Source organism: Myodes glareolus, chromosome 2, assembly GCF_982192425.1.
Source record: "Myodes glareolus chromosome 2, mMyoGla1.1, whole genome shotgun sequence".
In the NCBI taxonomy this organism is placed as follows: domain Eukaryota; kingdom Metazoa; phylum Chordata; class Mammalia; order Rodentia; family Cricetidae; genus Myodes; species Myodes glareolus.
The window spans coordinates 92,667,152-92,683,115 of record NC_142027.1 but is presented as its reverse complement, the minus strand read 5'-3'; the positions used below and the strand labels follow the sequence as shown (position 1 = coordinate 92,683,115).

The 15,964-nt window shown below is 43.4% G+C and overlaps 1 long non-coding RNA gene across 1 annotated transcript; it reads right to left on the bottom strand.

The window, feature by feature from the left end:
- Positions 1–258: 258 nt before the first annotated feature.
- On the bottom strand, positions 259–14,638 carry LOC125396941 (uncharacterized). The gene is made up of 2 exons (XR_007230950.3): positions 14,501–14,638; positions 259–598 (listed from the first exon to the last, which is right to left on the bottom strand). It is a non-coding gene; the product is annotated as an uncharacterized LOC125396941 (long non-coding RNA).
- Positions 14,639–15,964: the final 1,326 nt, after the last annotated feature.

Here is a 15,964-nt window from a genome sequence, read left to right as displayed (position 1 = left end):
AACCTTAACTGTCATTATGGAATCAGGACGATGGCTGGTCTCTTCTTCTTTCCAGCTGGAAGGGGTCACTGGGCATAGCAGTCAGAAGACTCCTCAATGGGCCTGTCTAAAAGACCCCAAAGTGTACTGGTGGTTTCTTTGTATAACATTCAGGTGTAGGGAGCAAAGCAGGTCCTTGTCTGGTGCCTGGTCAGAAATATGAAGGAGAAGTGAAGACAAAAATTCCTAGCCTTGAAAGTCAGAGGCAGGGCCAGGTAGTGGTGGCACACGCCTTTAATCCCAGCACTCAGGAGGCAGGCGCAAGCAGATCTCTGAGTTTTAGGACAGCCACGGTTACACCGAGAAACCCTAAAAAAAAAAAGTCTGAGGCACGGATCCAGAAGAAATCACAACAGAGATAACTTTTTCAATGTTCAAATCAAAGTCCATTGAAATAGGTTGATAGGGCCACAAGTTCCTCCATTGTTTGGCCCTTTATTGTGTTTCTTAGGCCTCGAAGACTGGTCTCCAGAGTGCTGAACCTCAGGTCTGCTTTCAGACGCCGTGATAGCTATTGGAGAGACTAGATTCATGGTGTGAGCTCCCTCTCAGACGGCTTCTAGAGAGGGAGAGAGGAGAAAAGTGGGCGTTATTTCGTTTTTAGGTTAAACCAATAGTGGACCTGACAGTCTGGGTTCCAGATAGACGCTGCAGTGTTTAATTGAGCCAAGGTCTAAAGTCTCTGGTATCTGGGAAGCATTTTCCTTATTAAGAAGGAAGCCATTAGTGATACACAGCTGTCTAAAGAATTGAAGTCTAATGTCTGGGGAGTAGAATCTCCTGCATGGTAACAGAAACACAAGTCATTTCGGTCCCTGGCAGGTGTTTCAGACGATGTAGTTGGCCAAAATTAACTGCTTTTTTTTCTGTCAAGGCCAGTTAAGGATCTTGTTCTCAGGAGTCACTGGGGCTTGAAAGAAACCTCTAGGCCCAGTTAGACTCCATTTTACCATCTGTTCCATCTATGTGAGGATAAGTCAGAGGCCTTGCTTGACCACCGCTTCACTTGGAAGCATGATTTTCTCTGTGCTGACCCTCTTTATAAACTGGTTGGAGTGGGGTCTCCATGTCCTCCATGAACAAGAGTTACAGAACATTTTGAGGGATATCCTACTGTCCCCTTGGACCTAGTTGACTTTGGAAGGTAAGAAGAGCAATATTCTTCTTTTTAATCCTTCTAGTCACATCAATGTGGCCCTCTAGTATGGGTCTTGAACAGCCAGCAGGTATTTTTCATCACTGTGTAACATTGAGGCAAAGCTTAGGCAAAAACCAAACACTTTTATCTCCATTGTTTTGAGCATGGTTCAATGTATTGAACTTTAACACCAAAAAAGTTTAGTACATCTAAACTTTAACCTTAGAAATTTTAATATCACGCATATCATGTCTATGTCTCATCTTTAATAAACCTTAAATAACTTACTCAGACCTTCGTAACTCAGATAAATTTTCTAGTTTTTTTAATAACATAAGACATAGTAACAGCAACAAATTTACCATCTGCTGTGAGAACTTGGGAAGGGAATAACTAAACAATGTCCACCCCATCCTTATAAAGTCCCAATGACAAATTAAAGTTTTAGTCACCAAAGGTCACCATGGAAAACCAATGAGTTTATTGAACTTACTTATGGGGAATCAATGAGTTTACTGGGCTTACTCATCAGCATGAATGAAGGGTTACTGACAGATGAAGAGGTGACCCAAAAGTAGCCTCTCTGGATAGTAACCCAGCATGAATGCCGGCTTTCCCACAGCTACATAGTGGAGCCCTCTCTCCCTATCCATCCCCAGCTATGTCCTCTAGCACTCCCCAAGAACAATGGGCCAAGTGCAATTAGGGCACAATTACATACAACTGCCTAGCAGGCGTGACTGGATACCCAGATGGGGATCTAATGACGCTGCCTGCCCCCTCACATCCATGAAGGACCAGCAATAGTCAAGAAGCTGTGATGATCTTTTGTAAGCAAGTACAGTGGACATGATGAAAATGGCAGTTGTTCCGAGATTCCATCTTACACCTGTAAGAATGGCCAAGATCAAAAACACCGATGACAACTTATGCTGGAGAGGTTGTGGGGAAAAGGGAACACTTCTGCATTGCTGGTGGGAATGCAAGCTGATACAATCCCTTTGGATGTCAGTGTGGCGATTTCTCAAAAAATTAGGAAACAACCTTCCTTAAGACCCAGTAATACCACTTTTGGGTATATATCCAAAGGATGTTCAATCATGCCACAAGGAACTGTGCTCAACTATGTTCATAGCAGCTTTGTTTGTCATAGCCAGAACATGGAAACAACCTAAATGCCCTTTGACGGAAGAATGGATAAGGAAAATGTGGTACATTTACACAATGAAGTACTACACAGCAGAAAAAAATGATGTCATCTTGAATTTTGCAGGAAAATGGATGGATCTAGAAAACATTATTTTGAGTGAAGTAGCCCAGACACAAGAAGACAGTTATTGCATGTACTCACTCATAGGTGGTTTTTAAACATAAAGCAAAGAAAACCAGTCTACAAACCACAATCCCAGAGAACTTAGACAACAATGAGGACCCTAAGAGAGACTTACATAGATCTAATCTACATGGGAAGGAGAAAGTAGAAAAAGACAAGATCTCCTGAGTAAATTGGGAGCATGGGGACTTTGCGGGAGGGTTGAAGGGCAGAGGGTAGAGGCAGGGAGGGGAGCAGAGAAAGATGTAGAGCTCATTAAATATCAATTTAAAAAAGAAAATGGTAGTTGTTCAGTCAGAAGGCAGTGCTGTACAAATGCCACCTTAATAAAACCAAGTTGAACCTGAATTACATACTTATGATATAATGTTATAGTATTACCTTACACATACTGTTAAACTAGGGGATTTGTGTGCTCCCAGGTAAACATTATAGAAAACACAGTCTTTATACAGTATAAAGTGACCTACTTTGCAGTCTTTGGTTTTGAATGAATGTAAGAAGCAGACAGGAACATCAGATATACAGCAAAACATCATCGAACTGATGTTTGCAGCATCCAAAAGACTTCAGCTAAGAAAGCCCTGTTAAAACTATGGCAGGAGGGACTGAAGGAGTAGTTCAGCAGTTAAGACCACTGGTTGCTCTTCTAGAGGACCCAGGTTCAATTCCCTAGCACCCACATGGCAACTCACAATTGTCTGTAACTCCTGTTCCAAGGGATCTAACAGCCTCATACAGAAATACATGTGGGCAAACACCAATGCACATAAGATAAAGATAAATTAATTTTTTAAATTTTTAGATAAAATTTACAGTAGGAGTTAAAAGCACTTAGAAGGGCCGAAGTGATGGACCAGCAGTTAAGAGCATTGACTGCTTTCCAGAGGTCCTGAGTTCAATTCTCATCAACCACATGGTGGCTCACAACCATTTATGATAGGATATGATGTCCTCTTCTGGTGCGCAGGTGTGCATACAGAACACTCATACTAAAATACAATAAATAAAAATTTTGAAAAAGAACTTACAAAAGGGTGGACATAAGTTCTTTCCTTAGCTTGTCCATATAAGTGTAACTGGAAAGTAAAAACAGAAGCCAGAGTACCGGGGCTCAATGGGGCAGAAACAGAAGCAGACAACATGCATGGGGAAAAAGAGTCTCAAAAAGGGAAAAACACGCTGAGTGGCGGTGGCACATGCCTTTAATCCCAGCACTCGGGAGGCAGAGGCAGATGGATCTTTGTGAGTTTGAGGCCAGCCTGGGCTACAAAGGGAGTTTCAGTACAGCCAGGGATATTACACAAGGAAACCTTGTCTCAAAACAAAAAAAAAAAGCCCACATTGGAGCACCGGACTGAGCCCCCCAAGGTCCAAATGAGGAGCAGAAAGAGGAAGAACATGAAAAAGGAAATCAGGACCGCGAGGGGTGCGATCACCCATTGATACAGGTGACTGATCTAATGAGAGTTCACCAAGGCCAGTTGTCTGGGACTGAACAAGCACATGATCCAACCAGATTCTCTGAATGTGGCTGGCCCGGAGTCTTTCTGAAAAGCCATTGACAATGACACTGGGACTAGTTTCCTCTGCATATACTGGATTTTGGGGATCCAGTTTGTTTGGATACTCACCTTCCTGGACCTGGAGGGATGGGGGAGGAACTTGAACTTCCCACAGGGCAGGAAACCCGGACTGCTCTTAGGGATGGAGAGGGAGGAGGAGAGGGAGTGGGGGGAGTGGGAGGGTGTTGGGAGGAGGGGCAGAAATGGAAACTTTTATAATTTAATAAACCTTTGAGAAAAAAAAAGGAAGAGGAGAAAAGAACATTATATCTCAATGAGATAAGCCAGGCCTGGAGACCCTGGACAGAAAGATCAGGCATGCAGCCCAGCACAGCCAGCATCTCTATCCTCTAGCCCAAGCTGGCTGATATCTCTTCGCTTCCAGTTGTTGTAGTTGCCCTCTGGCAGCAGCTTGTCTTGCACTTGGCAGTCTATCATCTGGCTCCTGGTTAGACCTTGGTGTCTTCCCAGCTTCTCTCTGGGCTGTTGCAAACTCCCATGAGCTCCCCAAGTGTAGCTATCTCAAAGTGTCAGTTCCCTTTAGTAGCTGGCTAGTGGTGGAGGTATATGGCTAGGAAAGCTCATACGCCTCCCCCCAACCCCACCAAGAAACCAGTAAATACACTATGCAAAACAATGTGTAAAACCCACCATGAAGTCTGGCATTGGCTGGGTAATCTGATATAAAAAAAAATGCATTGACCATATCCCTTGGAAATACAGCTTATGCTGGTGTCTCCTCTAAGTCTCTCATTTCTGAGGTACAATTATGAATCAGAAATATAATAAACAAGATAGAAAAAATGGGAGAATATTAGAGCACATGAGTGGATGCCCGTGATTCCAGAAATTTGAAGGGTGCATTGGTTCCCGAGAGCTCAATGGGAAGGGAAAGCTTGGTGAATGACATGATTTTGATTCATAACGTAATGCATTAACCAAGGTAGTGGTAAAGTCACACAGTTTTCACAGTTTGATGATGTTACTAACCACCATGGAGGCCCAGCCATAGGGCTGTCTCCATGTTAGTGAGGCCACTAGCCAAGGTGGTGACAAAAGAACACGGTTACTTTTTGCTTACGATAAGTTTAACTCCCTGATAAAATGAGCCCATCCCAATTAGAAGACACTATCCTGAGTGAGGTAACCCAGACCCAAAAAGATGAATAAGGTATGCACTCACTCATAAGTGGATACTAGCTATAAACAAAGGACATTGAGCCTATAGTTCATGACCCTAGAGAAACTAAGTCATAATGTAAACCCAAAGAAAAATATATATAGAACCACCTGGAAATTGGAAAGGGACAGGATTGACTGGCAGGGTTGGGAGCATGGGGGGCGAGGGGAGGGTAGGAAGAAAAGAGGAAGGGAGAGAGGGAGGGAGAGGATAACTTGAGGAATGGGATAGTCGAGCTAGAAGAAGGACAGAAATGAGAGCAAGGAGAGAGATATCTTGATTGAGGGAGCTATTATAGGGTTAGCAGAAACCTGGCTCTAGAGAAATTCCCAGGAATCCAAAAGGATGGCCCCCACCTAGGACCCTGGGCAATAGAGGAGAGGGGGAACCCGATCTTTACTTGCCTTATAGTCAGACTGATGACTATCTTAAATATCACCATAGAGCCTTCATCCAGCAACTGATGGAGGCAGAGGCAGAGGCAGAGACCCACATCGGAGCACTGGACTGAGCTCCCAAAGTCCAGTTGAAGAGTTGAAGGAACGAGAATATGAGCAAGGAGGTCAAAACCATCCTGTGAGGTCCACACTTCTCACAGGTTCAAGCAGACAGCTACCTCTTTTCTTAAAAAATAAATAAGTAAATAAATAAATATAAAAAATAATAGATGCAGCTGGAGAGATGGCTCAGAGGTTAAGAGTGCTGACTGCTCTTCCAGAGATCCTGGGTTCAATTCCCAGCTCATATGATGGCTCACACCCATCTGTGATGAGATCTAGTGCCCTCTTCTGGCAGGTATACATGCAGGCAAAACACTGTATACATAATAAATCAATAAATTTTTTTAAATTTAAAAGGTAAAAGAAACACCATGTAAACAGAGGTTTCTCTGTCCCACCCCATCCCACAGCCACTTCTAAATAATCACTCAGAGGCTTATATTTATTATTAATGCTTGATCAATACCTCAGGCTTATTACTAGCTAACTCTTACATTTAAATTAGACCATATTTTTATGTTTTGCCACGTGGCTCAAGGCTTGTTACCTCATTTTCTACACATCCTGCTTGTTAGGTGACTGGCTGACATCTCCCTTGATTCCACCCTTTCTCATCTGAGTTCTTGTTTGTTTGTTCCACCTAGCCTTATCCTGCCTGGCTATTGGTCAAACAGCTTTTATTATTAACCAATGAGAGGAATACATAATCATACTATACAGAAATATCATTCCATAGCACACCAACTTAGGATAAAATAGCACATGTGACTTAGGAATGTGGACCCCCCCCCAAAAAAAAGCAAAGCAAAGAAATAGAGGAAGAATACAGTGACCTTGGCACCATTTTACCCTACCTGAGCATGGCATGGCTGAGATAGGGAGACACTGGGCATAGGGGAGCCTTTGGCCAGGCTGGAGGATTCGGCTTCCCCTCTGTCTCCAGAAATCTGTCTCCTTAAGAGCACTTTTTACCTAAGTTATTTCGCATCTGGTTTTGTGAGAACTAAGCTATCAGAGATTCGACTTCCCTAAAGTGAGGTTTCTTGGGCTCTGATAACCTTCTGAGTTTCAGTTTCCCACAACAGAAGGTTTTCTGAACTCTGATTTCAAGTGCTTCATCTATCTCCAATAAATCCCCACACGGGGGTGTACTATGTTAGATGTTTCCTAGCAATCAGAAGTCACCAGGGACACCCACAGAGCTATGGATCAGGACCCCGCATTCGCTTTGTGTCAGCGACACTTCTCATTCACCCCCTCTTATTCTGAATGTCGTTCACCCAGGATCCTGGAGACCACAACAACAGGGGTGGCACCTTCCCCAGTGGAGGGGATCAGAACACTGTTGTGGGTGGATCTGAAATCATGAACAAGACCAAAGTTGCTAGAAAAGAATAATCCCAACATCTCACGAAGAAACACACAAAGAGGAAGATTTCTCCTTTTAAAAAAGAAGCACCAGAGCCCATAGCAAGCTATCCAGCAGCATACTTGGCCAAATGGTCCCTGTCCTTTCTCACTCATATAGATAGTAACTATATTTGACTCTATTAGTGAGAAGCTGACTTTACCATCTGACATGACTGGCTAGTCAATGCAAAGGCGAAGGGAGAGGAAAATATGGGCCTTTGCCTATCTAACTACCTTTGATAGAAAAACAAACCAAACAAACAAAAATACATGTTTCTCACAATCTGTCCTATTCCAGAGCCTCTGTTGTGACCCATTCAAATGATTCCTGGCCCCTATAGATACTCTGTGATACCCCCCAAGTTCAATAGGTAGCCTGCACTAGACCAAGAGGGCTTGAAGATAGGAACCATTTCCCACTCTGCCCTGTTTCCTCCTTGCACAGCACAAGACTTCATTCAGAGAGTGCGGGGAATATAAATGGTTCTCAGAATGTCTATATCTTGATTCCATCCTCAGTCGGTTATAGCTGGACACAGAAACATGTCCAGGCATATAAAGAAGGAACGCAAGGAGTAAGAGTCAATGAGACGATGCACCGACCTGTAAAGGTGTGTGGAGGTTCGAGCTCCATATAGGCTGTCTTCCTAAATTACACTCAACCTTGTTTTCTGAGACCATCTCTCATTAAACCTAGAGATCACCAATTCAAACTGACTGGCCAGCCAGCCCCAAGGATCCACCTGTCTCTGCTCCCCATTACCGGTGTTATAGGTACACACGACCATGACTTGCTTGTGTATAGGTTACCTACTAAGTGTCCTTAACACCTTTTTCTCTCTTTCTAGGGGACTCTGGGTGCAGCATGGTTGTACACACTTATAACCACTGCTCTGCATGGGCAGAGGCAGGCAGCACATTTGTGGGTTTGAAGGCAGCCTGGACTGCGTAGTATGAGCCCATCGTGGGGCTTAGATAAGACCCTATCTTGTAGAAATAATAAAAAGACAAAAAGAAGAAAACCAAAACCGCAGAAGGAATTGCATTCTACAAAAACACATACAATCAAACACATGTTACCACCGCTTCCTGTCTCTCTCCATTATCTGCCTCAACTTCGGGTTTCACTTCCTGCCTTTCTTCTCTGCTTCAAACTAAGCAACTCCCCCTGGGCTGCAAAACCACCGAAACTCTGGGGTAAAGAAAATCCCTCCTGGACCGCCCAGAGTGCCCGCACCCTGCTGGAGGGAGGGTCTGTTTGTCCTCCCTCATTTCTTCCTTTACTTCCATAGCATTGTTCTTCTGACTGACAAGGTCGCTCAGCAGACCAAGCCTGATGACCTGAGTTTGGTCCTGGATCCTACACAGTGGAAGGAGAGAATGGACTCCAGAGAGTTGTCCTCTGACCTCCCAAGGTGTGCCCCCGTCCCCAGGATAAGTAAATAATAAAAGGTTGATTTTGTTCTTTGACAGTTTCAAACATGTACACCGTGTGTTTTGGTTACTGTGACCTCTCTGAATTCCCTAAGCTTCTTTAGCCTCCTCTTCTCCCAACAAGTCCCTTTCCCCCATGCATAGCTTTTGTTTTATTTTTGTGATGTGCTGAGTTTAACCAGGACCATCTGTGTGATCACAGGTTTGGCACTGTTAATCACTGGGTCCTGATGACCTCAGAGGTGAGTGTATCACTGAGGACGATGTCTTCCCCTCCCCCAATTTGACAGTTGTTGGGGAATATTATTTTAAGGTATATTACTTTTGTTTATGCTGCCTTTGATTAACTGTGAAGCTTTGGTTCTTTGTCTGTCTAAAACAAAGGTTCTTTGTGAGCCTAATAAAGAGTTGAATGGCCAATAGGAGCAAGGTTAGGCGGGGCTGGCAGGCAGAGAGTATAAACAGAAGGAGAAATCTGGGAGGAGAAAGAAAGGGGAGCAATGAGAGAACAATGTAACATGAGGGGTCAGCTTGTTGGGGTATCTGTTCCCGCCCGGTACCCCACAGCTGGCAAGTCCCAGAGAAAATCAACCACACAGAGATCTCTATAAGTTATAAAGCTGATTGGCCCATTTGGTCAGGCTTCTTATTAGTCCTTGTAACTTATATTAATCCATTATCATTATCTATGTTAGCCACACGGCTCAGTACCTTTCTCAGTGTGACAGCTCACATGTTGCCTCGTCGGTGGTCTGGGCAGGAATGGCAGAGGGAGCTTCCTGCTTCCCAGAATATTCCCAGAATATTCCCAGTCTCTTTGCTCCATCTCTACTTCCTGTCTGGCTTTCCTGCCTATACTGCCTGCCTGGCCAATCAGCATTTTATTAAAATATGATTGACAGAATACAGACAATTCTCCCACACCAGAACAAGAAGATGAGGACATCAGGGCCAGTCACCCAGCTACCCAGAAAACCGCAGAGAAAGAAATAAAATTAGATATACAGGAGTAAAAAAGATAAAATCCCAATGGCAACAGGTAGATGGGATCATTTAAGATAAGAAAAGCTGGCAAAAAAAAAAAAAACAAGCAAAGCTAAGGCCGGGCATTCGCAACTAAAAATAAGCCTCTGTATGTGATTTATTTGGGAGTTAAGTGGTGGGCCCCTCAAATGAGTCAAAAGGGTAAAATTCACACAACAGATAATAGTCAGTAATTCAGCAGGGTGTGGTAGGGCTCTGTGAGTCACCCTTTGATCTATGATTGACTACTGACAGGCCAAGTCTTGTGCAGGCCCAGTGTGGATAACTTCTGCTGCTGTGAGGTCATGCCTATAGTGTGACATCATGCCTAGATCATGACTACAGTGTGAGATCACAACTACAGTGTCAGGTCAAGACTACAGTATGAAGTCAAGACTACAGTATAAGGTTTTGCCTATAGTACAAGGTTATGCCTACAGTGTGAGGTCATGACTATAGTGTGAGGTCACAGCTACAGTGTGAGGGCACAGCTACAGTGTGAGGTCACAACTACAGTGTGAGGTCATGACTACAGTGTGATATCACAACTACAGTGTGAGGTCAAGACTACGGTATGAGGTTATGCCTACAGTGTGAAGCCATGACTACAAAGCCATGTCATGACAAGAAGACAGAATTTCACAGTCTTCCTCCCAATATTTTTCCACTGCCTAAGCACTAGTGATTTCTTTTTGAAGTCTTCTCTCATACAATAGATACCAACCACAGTTTCCCCTCCCCTCTCTCAGAACCATTCCACCTCTATCTCAACTTTTTTTTTTTGATTAGTCTGATTTTACAAGTTCTTTTTTTAACATCTTGACCTCAGTTTCCTCTCCCTCCTCTCCTCCCAGTCACTCTCCTCTGTCCCCTTCCCCCATCTACTCCTCTCTCTTCAGATAAGGGCAAGCCTCCAATGGAAATCAACCAAACACAGCGTATCCAGTTGCAGTAAGACTAGGCACCTTCATTTGTATTAAGGCTGGACTAGGCAATTTAGTAGGAGAAATGGGGTCCCAAAAGCAGGCAAAAGAGTCAGAGAAAGCCCCTGCTCCCACTCTTGGGAGTCCCAGAAGAAGGCCAAGCTACATAGCTGTCACATACAGAGGGCCTAGGTCAGTCCCATGCAGGCTCTCTGGTTGTCAGTTCAGTCTCTGCAAGCTCCCACAAGCCCTGGTTAGTTGATTCTGTGAGTTTTCTCATGGTGTTCTTGCTCCCTCTGGCTCCTACAATCCTTCCTCCCCCTCTTCTGCAGGTCCCCAAGTTCTGCCAGTTTGTTTGGGTATGGGTCTCTGCATTTGTTTCCTTCACTTGCTGGATGAAGCCCCTCTGATGACAATTGAGCCAGGCGTGTTTGGTTCTATCCTAGGTCTCTGAGCCATCCAGTCTCTGGGTCCTGGGCCTCCAGGCAGGGTTGGAATGGGATCCCTCTCTTGGTATAGGTGTCAAGCTGGAACAGTCATTGGTTGGTCGTTCCCTCAATTTCTGCACCACATTTACCACGGCATTTCTTGTAGGCAGGACAAATTGTACCTTGAAGGTTTCGTGCCTAGGTTGATGACCCAACACTGGAAGTCTAACCTGGTTACAGGAGATGGCCAGTTCAGGCTCCAAATCCCTCATTGCTAGGAGTCTTAGCTAGGGTCACCCAGGTGAATTCCTGGGAGCATCCATTGCACTGGGTTTCTAGTCATTTCCGAGATGTCCACCCTGATTTCAGGTGTCTCTCCCAGTACTCTCTTCTTCCATCCTCCCCGCAACCCATACCCTCCTATTCCCATCCCTACCCATGCCTCCACATGACTAATTCACCCTCAAAGTTTGCTGTATTTTCCCTTCGCAGAGTGAATCATGCTTTCCCCATTCAGCCCTCCTTGTTACTTAACTTCTCTACATCTATGGATTGTAGTATGGTTATCCTTTCCTTTCGAGATAATATCCACTTATAAGTACATAGCAGTTTCAAAATACAAAATTACTTATCCTATATCACAATTGGCTAAAGGTTAGGTAAAGCTTAGCTGTTTTTCTGATTGGTTGTCTCTGCTTTGGGAGGGTTTCTTTGCCCCCAGGGACTGTCCCCTGGTCACGTACTCAGAACATTTGCTGACCCTTTGCAAACACAGGATCTGTCTAGAGACCTATCTAATTGGTCCATAATTTCTCAACAGGTAGGGGAAGTTAGATGGCCAACATTCTATGTATAACTACAGGTGGAGGAATGGGCTACAGTCAGAACTTTGTGTAACTTAGGTTTCTCCATTAGCTAATACTTCCCTTAAAGAAGAGTCCCATGCCCTCCAGCTTATTCTGGGGGTTGGGATGTAGTTTCAAAGTCCCAAAAGAACTCAGCACAGAAATGGAACCATTTCTGACCTTTCACTACTTCGGTTCATTTGCTCAGAAAGAAATTTTCAACCTTTTACTCTGAGGTAGGTAATGCCTACCTTTGATGTTGAGGTGTGTTTCTTGTATGCAACAGACAGATCCTGTTTTTACATACACTCTGTTAACCTGTATCTTTTTACTGGAGAATTGAGTTTGTTGCTATTGAGAGACATTAATGATTAACAATGACTTTTAATTCTTGTTATTTTCTTAGTGGTGGTGGTTGTGGGTGTGTGTGGGTGTGTGGGTGTCTTCTTTTAGTTTTGCTGGTGTGAAATTAATTATCTCCTCTATTTTCTTGGGTGTAGTTAACCTCTTTGAGTTGGAGTTTTCCTTCTAATACCTTTTGTAGGGCTGGATTTATGAATAGATATTATTTAAATTTGACTTTGTCAAGGAATATCTTGTTTGCTCTGTCTATGTTGACTGAAAGTTTGCTGGATATATTAATCTGGGCTGGCATCTGTGTCTCTTAGAGTCTGGAAGACACAGGTCCTTCTGACTTTTAGAGTGTCCATCAGGAAGTCAAGTGTAATTCTAATATGTTTGCCTTTATATATTACTTGGACTTTTTCCTTTATAGCTCTTTTCTTTCTTTCTTTTTATATACATTTAGTGTTTTGATCATTTTGTGGCAGGGGGAACTTTCTTTTCTGGTCCAATCTACTCATTGTTCTATAAGTTTCTTGGACCTGTATAGCCATACACCTCTTTAGGTTAGGAGAATTTTCTTCTATAATTTTGTTGAAAATATGTTCTGGACCTCTGAGATGAGAATCTTCTCCTTCTTCTGTTCTTATTATTCTTAGTAAAAGGAAAACTATCAGCTCAAGAATCCCAAGACAAAGTTCTGAGCACAAAGATTTATTTGCCCCAGAGGGACAAACAGCAGGGACTAAGAGAAAAAGACAGGATATAGAGGATGGGGGAGAAGGGGAAGGGAACAGAGAGAGAGCAGGGGTTTTTGTCCCAGACAAAGGACTATTTGGATAGAGAGGAGACAGATGTGGCCCATAGGAAAATGGGAGTTTATAAGGGTAAAAGGTAAAATCCATGTTAGGATGAGATGTTTAATTTTGATTGGCCATATAAATTAGGATATTCAAAAGGGGCTTTTTTAAATTGTTTTTATTGAGCTATATATTTTTCTCTGCTCCCCTCCATATTTATCCCCTCCCCTTCTACCCTCTCCCATGGTCTCCATGCTCCCAGTTTACTCAGATCTTGTCTTTTTCTACTGCCCATGTAGATTAGATAGATTACATATGTCTCTCTTAGGGTCCTCTTTGTTGTCTAGATTCTCTAGGATTGTGACTTGTAGGCTGGTTTTTGTTTGCTTTATGTCTAAAAGTCACTTATGAGTGAACACATATGATATTTTTCTTTCTGGGTCTGGGTTACCTCACTCAATATGATGTTTTCTAGATCCATCCATTTGCCCACAAATTTCAAGATGTCATTATTTTTTTTCTGTTGTGTAGTACTCCATTATGTAAATGTACCACATTTTCCTTATCCATTCTTCAGTAGAGAGGCATTTAGGTTGTTCTCAGGTTCTGGTTATGACAAACAATCTAATGGTTTTTAGCAAGGCAGAGGGAATCAGGGAGAAGGGAAAGGCCTGCCAGAGTCACGCTTACCACACATGCTGGCCAGAGTTCCTTCACCTACGTTTGGTCTTTTCATAGTGTCTCATAATTTCCTGGGTGTTTTGTGCCAGTAACTTTCTATATTTAACATTTTCTTTAACATACATATCAGTTTCCTCTACTGTATCTTCTACACATGAGATTCTCTCTTTCGTCTCTTGTATTCTGTTGGTGAGGCATTGTATATGTCTGTAGTTCATATTCACTTACCTAGATTTTCCATCTCCAGGATTTCCTCAGTTGAGTTTTCTTTATTGCTTCTATTTCCATTTTCAGGTCTTTAACAGTTTTATTCATTTCCTGGATTTCTTTAAAGGACTTATTCATTTCCTCTTTAAGGGTCTCTATCATCTTCGTAAGACTTAACTTAAAGTCATTTTCTTGTGTGTCAACTGTATTGGAATGTCTAGGGCTTCCTGTAGCAGGATAGCTGGGCTCTGGTGGTACCATATTCCCCTGGCTGATGTTGACTGTGTTCTTACACTGTCCTATAGTCATCTAGGTTTGGGGTGATTATCAGTTTAGACATTGGTGTTTGAGTTTATCTTTGTTGGATGAATGGTTTTGGATGTTTTCTCCCTTGGTTTCTATTTCCTCTCTGGTCTTTTCACCTGAATGACCTGTAGTTCTGGTGATCAGAGGTTTTGGCCACCTGTGTGGCCTCAGGGGTTCCAGGTAATGATTTTATCTCTAAGGTTCCTAATACCAGCTTGGCCTCTAGCAGAAGAAGAGTCTTTAGTCCAAGTTGTGGGTCAGAATATGGAGCCCAGGGGAGGGGGTACTGTTGGGGACTGCTGTACCAGTTTTAAGGTGTGTTAGCAGGCAGTGGGCAGGGTCTTACCTGGGGCTTCTAGTACCAACATGGTCTCTTGTAGAGCAGGAGTCTTCTGCCAGAATTGTGGGCCAGGATATGGAGCCCAGGAGAGGGGCCCTTCCAATAGTCTTGCTCTTAAATTCTTCATCTTCTGGGATGTTCCCCGAACCTCCAAGTGGGAGATGATGGGCGTGTTAGATGATGTAGAAACTTTGGGAAACTGCCAAGCAGTTTCTTTGTAAAATTAAGCACTGACTTAACAGAACATGTTATACGGATTTTTAATTAAAAAAATAAAATAAAAACCAAGAGAGATTGTTCATGAGGTAACAGCACTTGCTGCAAAGGTACAATGACCTGAGTTCAAGTCCCCAGCATCCACATAGGTAGTAGGCATATCCATATGTGTACCTTAATCCACAGCCCTATGGGATGTAGGGACATGTGCAAGGCCGCTTGTTCAATTCCCAGATGCCCGGACTCCCGAAATAATCACACAGAAACTATATCATGTGCAATACTGTTTGGCCAATTGCTTAAGCATATTGTTAGCTAGCTCTTACATCTAGAATTAACCCATTTCAAATATTTTATATTTTACCATAAGGCTCATGGCCTACCAGCAAGGTTCCAGCTGGCAGCTTGTGTCTTTCCCCTCTGGCAGCTACGTGGTGTCTCTCGACTCTGCCTTCTTTCTTCCAGCATTCAATTTAGTTTTCCCCGCCTAGCTCTACTCTACCCTGTCACAGGCCAGTGCAGATTCTTTTTTCATTAACCAATAAAAGCAACATATATACAGAAGATCTTCCCACACCAGGGACATGGAGAAATCACTGGGAGTTTCTAGCCTCTAGTCTACCCCTAAGCTCAAGGAGAGACCCTCTCTCAAAGTAACAAGGTAGAAAGTAACAGAGTAGGGAACTCAGTGTCATCCTCTGACCTCCACACACATCAGCACAGGTGTGTGCACTGGCATATTTATTGGCACAAATACCACACACACATATGTACACACAGAAACTAGATGGCTTATATTTTTTGTTTATTTTTTTTGAGACAGGGCTTCTCTATAGTTTTGGAACTTGTCCTGGAACTAGCTCTTGTAGACCAGGTTGGCCTCAAACTCACAGAGATTCACCTGCCTCTGCCTCCCAAGTTCTGGGATTAAAGGCATGCACCACCACCACCTGGAGGCGTATACTTTTTTTTATAATGTGAAAGTTTCTATCAACCTTGACACTAAGAAACTAAAGCCTCCTGCCAGGAAGATGGCTCCGTAGGTGAAGGGCTAGACTTGGAAGCATCAGGGTTTAGGTTCAATCCCCAGCACCTATGTTTCAAAACTGGGTGTGGTGTCATGTGGTTGTAGCCCCAGAGCTAGGAGAGGAAGATAAGAAGACCCCTGGAGCTTGCTGATTGGCCAGCCTAGCCTAATTGTTGAGCTCCGGGTCTGGGAGAAACAATGTCTCCAAAAACCAGAGTGGATGGCTT